This window comes from Pituophis catenifer, unplaced genomic scaffold, assembly GCF_029215685.1.
Source record: "Pituophis catenifer annectens isolate HBS135680 unplaced genomic scaffold, rPitCat1.0.hap2 SCAF_2, whole genome shotgun sequence".
NCBI classification, from domain to species: Eukaryota; Metazoa; Chordata; class Lepidosauria; order Squamata; family Colubridae; genus Pituophis; species Pituophis catenifer.
The window spans coordinates 90,865,103-90,874,338 of NW_027256882.1; the positions used below are offsets into that span (position 1 = coordinate 90,865,103).

General features: G+C 38.8%; 1 protein-coding gene across 1 annotated transcript in view; it reads right to left on the reverse strand.

Moving 5' to 3' along the window:
- The window catches only part of SIMC1 (SUMO interacting motifs containing 1), a 28,280-nt gene extending 26,323 nt beyond the window's left edge, over window positions 1-1,957 (reverse strand). Inside the window, exon 1 of the mRNA XM_070937175.1 lies at window positions 1,853-1,957. The gene's annotated coding sequence lies outside the window, so the exon portion shown is untranslated. The remainder of the gene's footprint in view (window positions 1-1,852) is intronic.
- Window positions 1,958-9,236: the final 7,279 nt, after the last annotated feature.

The window sequence follows — 9,236 nt, forward strand, 5'->3', positions numbered from 1 at the left end:
TACTCTGCTGCAAAAATTGTTGCAGAAATTTCTATAGAACCCACCCACCCCTTTCCCCCCCTTCTCATAGTGATGTACTTTTCTTTTCTTTTTATAACAAATCATACACGTACAATCATTTGTTTAGTGAACATTCAAAGTTATAAGAGCATTGAAAAAGTGACTTATGGCTGTTTTTCACACTTATGACCATTGCAGCATCCCCATGGGCACATGATCAAACTGGGGATCCTTGGCGACTAGCATGTATTTATGACAAGGATCATGTCATCACCTTTTGTAACCTTCCCAGCTGGCTGGTTAAGCAAAGTCAATGGGGGGAGCCATATTTGCTGAATGACCATATGATTCACTTAACAATTGCAGTGTTTTGCAACTGTGGCAAAAAAGGTCATTAAATGGACCAAAACAACAATTGCCTTGCTTAGAAACAAACATTTGGGGCTCTATTGTGGTAATAAGCCAAGGACTACCTGTATAGGCTTGGGAAATCTTATGAACTTATTTCTAGATATCTGCATATAGCATTTTTATATGTTTTAATATGGACATTTCATGAATTTGCATGTAATCAACATCCATTTCTTCTTCTGTTTCTTAAGATAGTTTCTGGTTTTTGCTACCCTGTGATTGTAAATCAGTGACATTACATCATGATAACTTAACACACAGATTTATAAACTTCCCTATCCCAAGAGGGGGGAAAAGGTAAGGTTCAGCGAGAGTCATGTTACTTTCACCAATTTTCCTTCCTGTCTCCAACAAGACAGAAATAAAGCAATATATTTATTATTTATATAGCAATAGCTTCATAAAACAACGAAATTGGCAAGGATTTCCTCTAAACTGAAAACCATCACATTTCAGTCTCAAGCAATAGCGTCAAGAGGATAGCTTGGATTGTATGAACCATACGGTGAGCGCAGGTTGAGACAGATATTTAATCTGTCAACAGCCCTTGGACTATTTTAAGGAATGTACCGTTATGTCATTTAAATTGTAACTATCTTTTTAAGCCGACGTTAGGGCATTTTACCATAATAATAACGCGAGGGAGCAAATATTTTACAAGCAGAAAACCCAGGGTTCAATCCCTGATCAACTAGACGGATCTGGCGACAGGGAAAGGGGTCTCTGAGACCCCGGCGTCCTGTTGCCAGTGGGAGTGGGTGAGGTGGACAAACGAGTGGCAGTTTCCAATGGCTCGGGGGTGTTGGAGAGAAGCCGGCTCGGGGCTAAAACGAGGGACAAGTGGACAGCGCAACGTGATCAAGCGCCGAGACGGGCTTCAGAAGGAAAACGCAGAGCAGGGAGCCTCTTCCAATAAACCCCATCCCGAGAGCCGAGGGGTAACGTTTAGGGGGACCCCTGAATAAAGAAAACGCAAAAAGCAATTCGGTCCAGGAGAGTCCATACTAGATTTCCGAAGGTTCGCTTTTATAGGGCGAGAGAAACCCAAGCATTAAAAGGCACTTGGGGCAACTTCAGCGCTTCAGAAGCGCCTTTCCTCTCGCCCCGAATCCCCGCATGCTTTTCCACTCGTGTTTTCATCCAAAAGACAGATCTTTTCCCCGCTCGTCAAAAACTCTGCGCTGGTCTGGGGGAAAACCCGAGCTGGGCTTTTGCAAGCATCACCGCACAACGCGCCGGGAAAAGAAGAAGCGGCTCGGGGAAGGAAGAGACCGGAGGGCTCCGGCAGACGCGGCAATGAGGGAGAATCGGGACAGCCAGAAGCCGCCGGGCAAAGAGCGACCAGAATCGAGGGAATCCCTTTCCCGCAACAGCGAAAACAGGAAACACCACCATCTTTACTGCGGGCAAAAGACGCCCTGACCTGCCCTGCCCGACTCACCAGGGGCTGCGAGAAACTGCCGTTCAGTTGCCTTCGCTTCCATTTCCTCCTCTGGACTAAGCGCCCGCGACGGAGCCGCGAGGGATTCGCAGAGTCTTCCTCTCCCGAATGCGCTTCTCGGGGGAGCAGCGCCCCTTCATCCATCGCGCCCCTTTCCGCGGTCCGCCTCCAGGGGGCGTGGCCCGAGAAGGGGGCGTGGCCGGTCAACCTGAACTCCCCCCCCCCTCCGCCCACGCAGCGGTTGGCTTCTGTTACTTCGCCTCAGCTAATAACATCTGACCCGTTCTAGATTTCCTAACTTAAAAGCATTCTTTGCAGCTAGGACATTCTCCCTCAAAGAGAGAGCGGTAGCTGTGAAGCTGAAATCTTCACTTATTCCAAAGGGGAAAAGGAACTGACTTGGCTTGAATGCCAAAATATTGTCAGGAAGCTTAACAATGCAGTGACAAACAGATGAGAGATGTCAGACCGCAAAATTAATGGGAACATTTTAATGGAAACATTTTGTGTATTTGTGCCTTCGAGTCAGTTTTAACTCCGAGCCTAGACAAGTCTCTGCAGTTTTCTTGGCAAGGTTCCCAAAGTGGTTTGCCCTTGTCTTCTTTCTGGGGCTGAGGGAGAGAGTCTGGCTCAAAGCTGCCCAGCTGGCTGGGATCAGAACTTGCAGTCTCCCAGCCCAATGCCTTAACCATACCAGACTGGCTCTTCCAACATGGCGCTAATACAGGATTAAGACTGGAAGACTGGTTGCATGAAGGAACCAGAGGGAGGATGGGATCATTGTGCTGGAGGTGTTCAAGCAGAGATTCTGTACCTGTTTATCAGGGATATTTTAATTTGGATTAATGGACTAAATAATGGAGTTGAATAGGGGACGCGGGTGGCTCAGTGGCTAAGACGCTGAGCTTGTCGATCAAAAGGTTGGCAGTTCAGTGGTTCGAATACCTAGTGCTGCGTAATGGGGTGAGCTCCCATTATTTGTCCCAGCTTCTGCCAACCTAAAGCACGTAAAAAATGCAAGTAGAAAAATAGGGACCACCTTTGGTGGGAAGGTAACAGCATTCCATGCGCCTTTGGCGTTTAGTCATGCCGGTCACATGATCACGGAGACATCTTCGAACAGTGCTGGCTCTTCGGCTTTGAATCAGAGATGAGCACTGCCCCTAGAGTTGGGAACAACTAGCATATATGTGCAAGGGGAACCTTACCTTAATGGAGTTGGACACATGGCTAAGTTCACATGACATACTTTAATTCTTTTGGTTCTTAAATTATTTTTCTGGATTTGCTAAATCATAAACCATAACTAGGATTAAATTAACCAAGCTTAGTAAGTTTTGCAGTTTCAGCCTCTAGATCTTGAACTAATAAGATTGTGTTACGTGAAATCAGACAGATGCTCTCATTTAAACCAGATATGAGCTACAAAAATTGAGATGACTACTAGATGATAGCAACACTATACTTTAACCATGGAATTATTACTGATTTAATGGCTTAAGTCTTTGAAATATTCACTTTAAGCAGTTGTTGGGAGACTGACATTGTAGTCAGTCTCTGTTGGTTTACATAAATGTCTTGGTTCCAAACTGGATCCTTGACTCACAAGCAATTACATTTTTTTTTCATTACCTCCAGGTTATGTCCAAATTGTTCACTTGGGCAATTATCCAAGTTTAAGAACTACTGTGCCACATAGTCCCTCCCTACAGTACACTGCAAAGGTTTTATACTTTTTTTTGATACATCGATAAACTTTAAATCAATAGGACAATACACAAAGGAGAAGAACTCATAGAAACAATGATTGAAAGACCTTTCTGGTTAATATTCAAGAGGCTGTGCTATGGACGGTGATTAAAAACAGAATTGGGTAGTACTTCTTGAGATATAAGTACTGAACAAAAGTCTTAAGGAGTATAGATAAGCATATTAAACAATATATACTTGCAATTAGGAAACGGTCAATTTTAGATGAGTTCCATCTGAGAAACTTAATCTCTTCAGCGTAGGCAGGGGAAAGATCCAGTAACATTGCAGATACTTTTGAATAACAATGGAATAGCAGGGAGGAAAATTCAAGGATATAGGAATAGGAAGTAAGAAAATATGAAAGTAGATTTCTTCTTTTCTAAAACCCAATTTGGTCACAAATAAAAGAAAATGAGAAGAAACTTTTCATTCTAAAGCTAAAATAAAAGTTTTTAAAAACCAGAAAAATATATAAAATTATAATCTATCCATAATTCCATACAAATTACAGTAAAATCCATGGAATGCATATAAAATATTCAAACATTAACACAATTATATATAAGCAGTCATGAAACAAAGAATCACACAATTAATGGTGACAACTCATCCTCTCAAAGGCTCTCCAAAATAAATTTTCAATAACTTAAATAAATCCAATAATGTGGGAGGTGATATGTTATATGAACCCAGTTGATTATGGTTTATTCTGTTAAACCATAGTTAACATGAATTGACACAATGTGTGAATCTAGTTGCAGTGTACACTAGACTCTATAACAAACATCCCTAATTTCAGTAAGTTATGCTCACTTAACTAATGAGCTTAATTTGCAATATTATTTTGCCTCCAATCACTAAACTTGTATTAGTGTTAAGAGCTCTGATGGCGCAGTGGTGTGATGGCGAGTGCAGTACTGCAGGCTACCTCTGCTGCTCACCGGCTGCCAGCAGTGGCAGATCAAATCTCACCAAGCTTAAGGTTGACTCAGCCTTCCATTCTTCTGAGGTGGATAAAATGAGGATCCAGATTGTTGGGGGCAATATGCTGACTCTGTAAACCGCTTAGAGAGGGCTGCAAAGCACTGTGAAGCGGTATATAAATCTAAGTGCTACTGCTATTGCTATTAGGGTTTTAGAAACCTGTTTTATCGTCATTGGTTATAAGGGAGGTAGCCTTTGATTTAAATAAAATTACAGGCTTCCTTAATCTGATGCTCTCAAGATGTTGCCCATGCAGATTGAGGCTGAAAGGAACTGTCTCACATCAGGTTGGGAGACAAAATACTTCCTCTTTATAGGAGAAGGGCATACATAAATCTAGGCTTTGTAGGCAATTTAAGAAAAAATTATATTGTAAATCCAAAAATATTATCAGATATACAATAGCGGCAATATAGGAATATCCATATTTTATACCAATACCAAATCATTTTAATTGTCAGCTGTACAATATAATCAAGAGCTACTTGATTTTGCAGAAAAAGTGTATAGTTGAACTTGGAAGATTGTATAACCCTTGCATTTTGAGGAACTGTTTGCCAGACTTTGGAAATGCGTATAAGAAGTATTTTCTTTCATTTTCTTTCATATATTCCTACTTTATTCCTTTTTGGCTTCTGAGGCAAAATATTACAAAAAGAGGTTGCTCTGAAAACCACACTGTGATTGGGTTTATTCAATGCTCTTTAACCATAGTTGAGTAACTCACAATTGACTGGTTCACAAATAACAAAAGACATGAACAAAAGACTTATAAATTATAATTCTTAGATTAATTTCTATTTCACAAAATGTTATGTTTACATGTCATGTAAATGATATGTGGAACCATATCATCTTGACATAAGAATATATTTTAACAGAAGAAAATTATTTTCCATTTATTTTCCTAAATAGTCAAAAAAGATTCAAACTGTATTTTGCACTGTTTTTCCTACCCAAAGAGCACTGTTGCTTTTTTATACTCCTTTGTTGGTTGTTGCAGAACTGCACAAACAGATGGGTGAACCATAACACAATTCTCTTTCCAATTTGTCACATAACCTTATCTTCACATATAACTTGTATATACTTCCTGTTATCTCCGCAGACACATCTGTTTTTGTTCATGCAGACATCACTATCATACTCAGAATTCTTTGGGGAAAGTTTAGTCTTGCTTTGTCCTTGGGGAAAATGAGGTGAAGGAAAATTATCCTATTATCAAGATTTTGTTAACAATTCTGCCTACAGCAATAGGGAAACAATTATCTTCCCAGTACTGAGCTTGCTGCAAAAGTAGAGAATCGGGCTTCTTAATTAGGATCACTAGGATCAGGAGGAGGTTAATTCAGATGTGGTCCATCCATGAGATGAGATGGGTTTTAAGTAAGATACTAAAGAACTGGGCGATACAATCAAATAAAAATTTTTGTGGGTCTGAGGGACTGATTTCATAGTTTGCCTAGGCACCAATTCCTGTGGCTAGTCTACTAGTCTAGGGACTTCACTGCTTTAACTTCATTCTACCTTCCTTCCATAGCCTGGCAAACTAAAGACATACTGAGAAAGATAGAGAATAAAAGAATGATTCTTGTATGCCTTCTCTTCCAGCAAAACTGAACAGGAGCATTTCCAAAGAATGACACTGAGGTTGGGGTAATCCAGAAAGAGGGGAAATAAGAGATCTTCAAGTAGTTCAAAGAGAGAAACTGGAAGGTAAACAAGAAAAGCAAAAATGTACTGTGATCACTGAGACACCACAGGCAGTCCATCCACAACTGCTGGCTGTACGGTATAAAAGCAAGGAAGAAACAGGAAGCCTCAGGGTTACACGTGGCTTCCAAATCTTGTTTTTCCAAAAATCCCATTTCTTCTAATCATAATTACAGAAAATCAAAGGCAGGTGAGAGGAAATACATTAAAATGTAATGTAAACCTTTAAATAGGTTGAGATGGTTTTATTCTCTATCTGAAACATAGGAACATAACCCAAGATCAAGGTCTAGCTAGTTAACTCACACCCTTAACTAATCTGCCTCAATGCTGTGTCCATTGCAGTCTTCCAGCTCTTCCAGAATGTAAAATGAGGTTTCCCCTTCAATTATAGAGGAAAGGAAATTTTAATTACTGTGGATGTTTTGCCACAAGATTGCTGAACTGAGATATTCAAAATGACAGGAGCAGTTTTTGTTTTCTCAATTTTACTCAGGCTGTTAAAGGCTTATTTACTGTATTTTTTGGAGTATAAGACGCTCCGGACTATAAAACACACTTACCTTTTTTGGGGAGGAAAACAAGAAAACAAAATCTGCCTCTGCCTCCCAGCAATTTGCCTCCTTGCAGCAAACAGAAAACAACCTGTTTCATTTTCATTTTCATCACAGCCTGATTAGCACCAAATAATAATAATAATAAAAAAAAATCTGCCTCTGCCTCCCAGCAATTTGCCTCCTTGCAGCAAACAGCCTGGTTCAATTTCAGCTTCAGCACAGCCTGATTAGTACAAGCAGCTGATTGTTGGTTGGATTGGCCTCCCAAAGATCATCTGTTTCAGGCTGCAGGGATTGCCATAGCCTATTGCCGCCTCTGCACGCCCCATTTTCCAGGGGTGGTGATGGTGGCGGAGGGGCGGGGCATCCACAGTAATTAAAATTTCCTTTCCTCTATAATTGAAGGGGAAACCTCATTTTACATTCTGGAAGAGCTGGAAGACTGCAATGGACACAGCACTGAGGCAGAATAGTTAAGGGTGTGAGTGTATAAGATGCACCTAAATTTTCACCCTCTTTTTATGGGGGAAAAAAGTGTGTCTTATACTCTGAAAAATACGGTATTTGTATAAAAGCAGCTTTCACTCAAAATATGTAGAATCATTCTTTTAAGCATAGGCATACCTGAGCAACAAATAGGGAGATTTATGTGGGAAAGTCAGAAGGATGAGGCTACACAGTTCCTCTCTGGAGTCAGGGCCAGTAACTCTGCAGATCTGTAAACAATACCTATAGTTTTATTTAGAGGTAAGATTAACCTATGATGGAGTAAAATAGTGTATGAATGATTTAAGAATGCAGTAATAAGTTAAACAGAGATCAGCAAAGAGATGTAGGGGCATACAATTATCTTTTCACCCAATTGCAAAGAAATGTTTTTCCATAAAGCTGCATAGAATAAAGGAAGCCATTAATGAAGTTAGAACATTAACATGGCTATTGGATTGATACTGTAAAAGAATTTAAACCCAGTTTAATATTAATAAATGTTTTAAGTAAATAGTTAGCAAGCACTAGAAACAAGTAGTTACAAAAGAAAAGTTTCTATATGGTTACATGTGGTTAAGTTTCAAGAGGAAGTTGATCAAAGTAGCTAGAGCCAGATGCAAGCTGTGGTTTGACATTTAGCAGATAATCTAGTGGGTTATAATAGTAATATCATTAAATAATTAAATTTATAGCCCAGGCAACTCACTCTGGCTGAGATAAAATAGCAACACTAATCTGTCTTAAGCTTTATCTTTGTTTTTTGTAATAAATTTGTACCCTATTAATTCTGTTGGACTTCTAGGGAAGAAATGGCAGACTGCTGAAAGATGAAGAATGGAGCCAACGACTGCAGTGGATTGAAGAGCTGGTGGATAGACTACCTTTTTGATAATTTCTCTCTAGACAAGGAAAGGACTTGAGATCACCCACAAATGTTCCAGACAGCAACTCCTTGTGACGAGTCTGTCAAAGTATAGTCTTCACTAGGTTTAAAGGTCTGGGAAACATGGAGACAGCCATCTTGCTAAAACTTCAGCAACACCTTTGAAATGACACTTCCTTTTCTAATTACATAAAAACTGCTTGTTAATTGCTATTTTGCTACTAGGAACCTTGGGATAGAAAGGTTTTACAGCATCAGGTGAGTTTCCTTCAATCGTTAGCAAAAGAAATTTTAACTATAAATTTAATTATATTTTTTTTTAAAAAAAGGAATAAACGTAAGCTTTGATGTTAGAAAATTACAAACAAACCAAGGAGCCAGATAAATTTGAAATATGATTTTGGAATTATAAAAAAAATCCTTCCTGTAATTATATATTATAATTTATAAAAAAAAATCCTTCCTGTAAGAAAATGCTTTTTTGATTAAAAAAAAAAGAATACAATAACTCTTTAAAAATTGGACACTAGAGAGAATTAGAGGTAAGGATTATAATTAAAGGAAAACAACATTCAAACTCAATTTAGAGTACAATTACAGAATGAAGCAAAATATTTTAATATTGGACATACTAAAGGATATTTTTGAACAATGGACCCGGAAGTTAATTTTAATAGTTTCTGCCTTTATAGATAATTAGTGTTGAAATGACATGGAAGAGGAACAAGTTCTATCTGATAAAATTAAGACTGATTTGAAAGTGTGTTTCAAAATGACAAACTACAAGAATAACATAGAAAAAGAAGTTCTACTGGACATATAAAAGAAACCAACTGATGTCTTAATAATTAAAAGGGATATAAAAATAATACACTAAGAGAGTGTTCTATATGATTCCCTACGTTAGATTTATAAAAGAGACTTTAATAAGTCTCTGAAGACTTATTAAACTCTCTTTAATAAATTTTGAAGAATTTTCTGAAGAAATTTTCTGAAGAAAATTCTG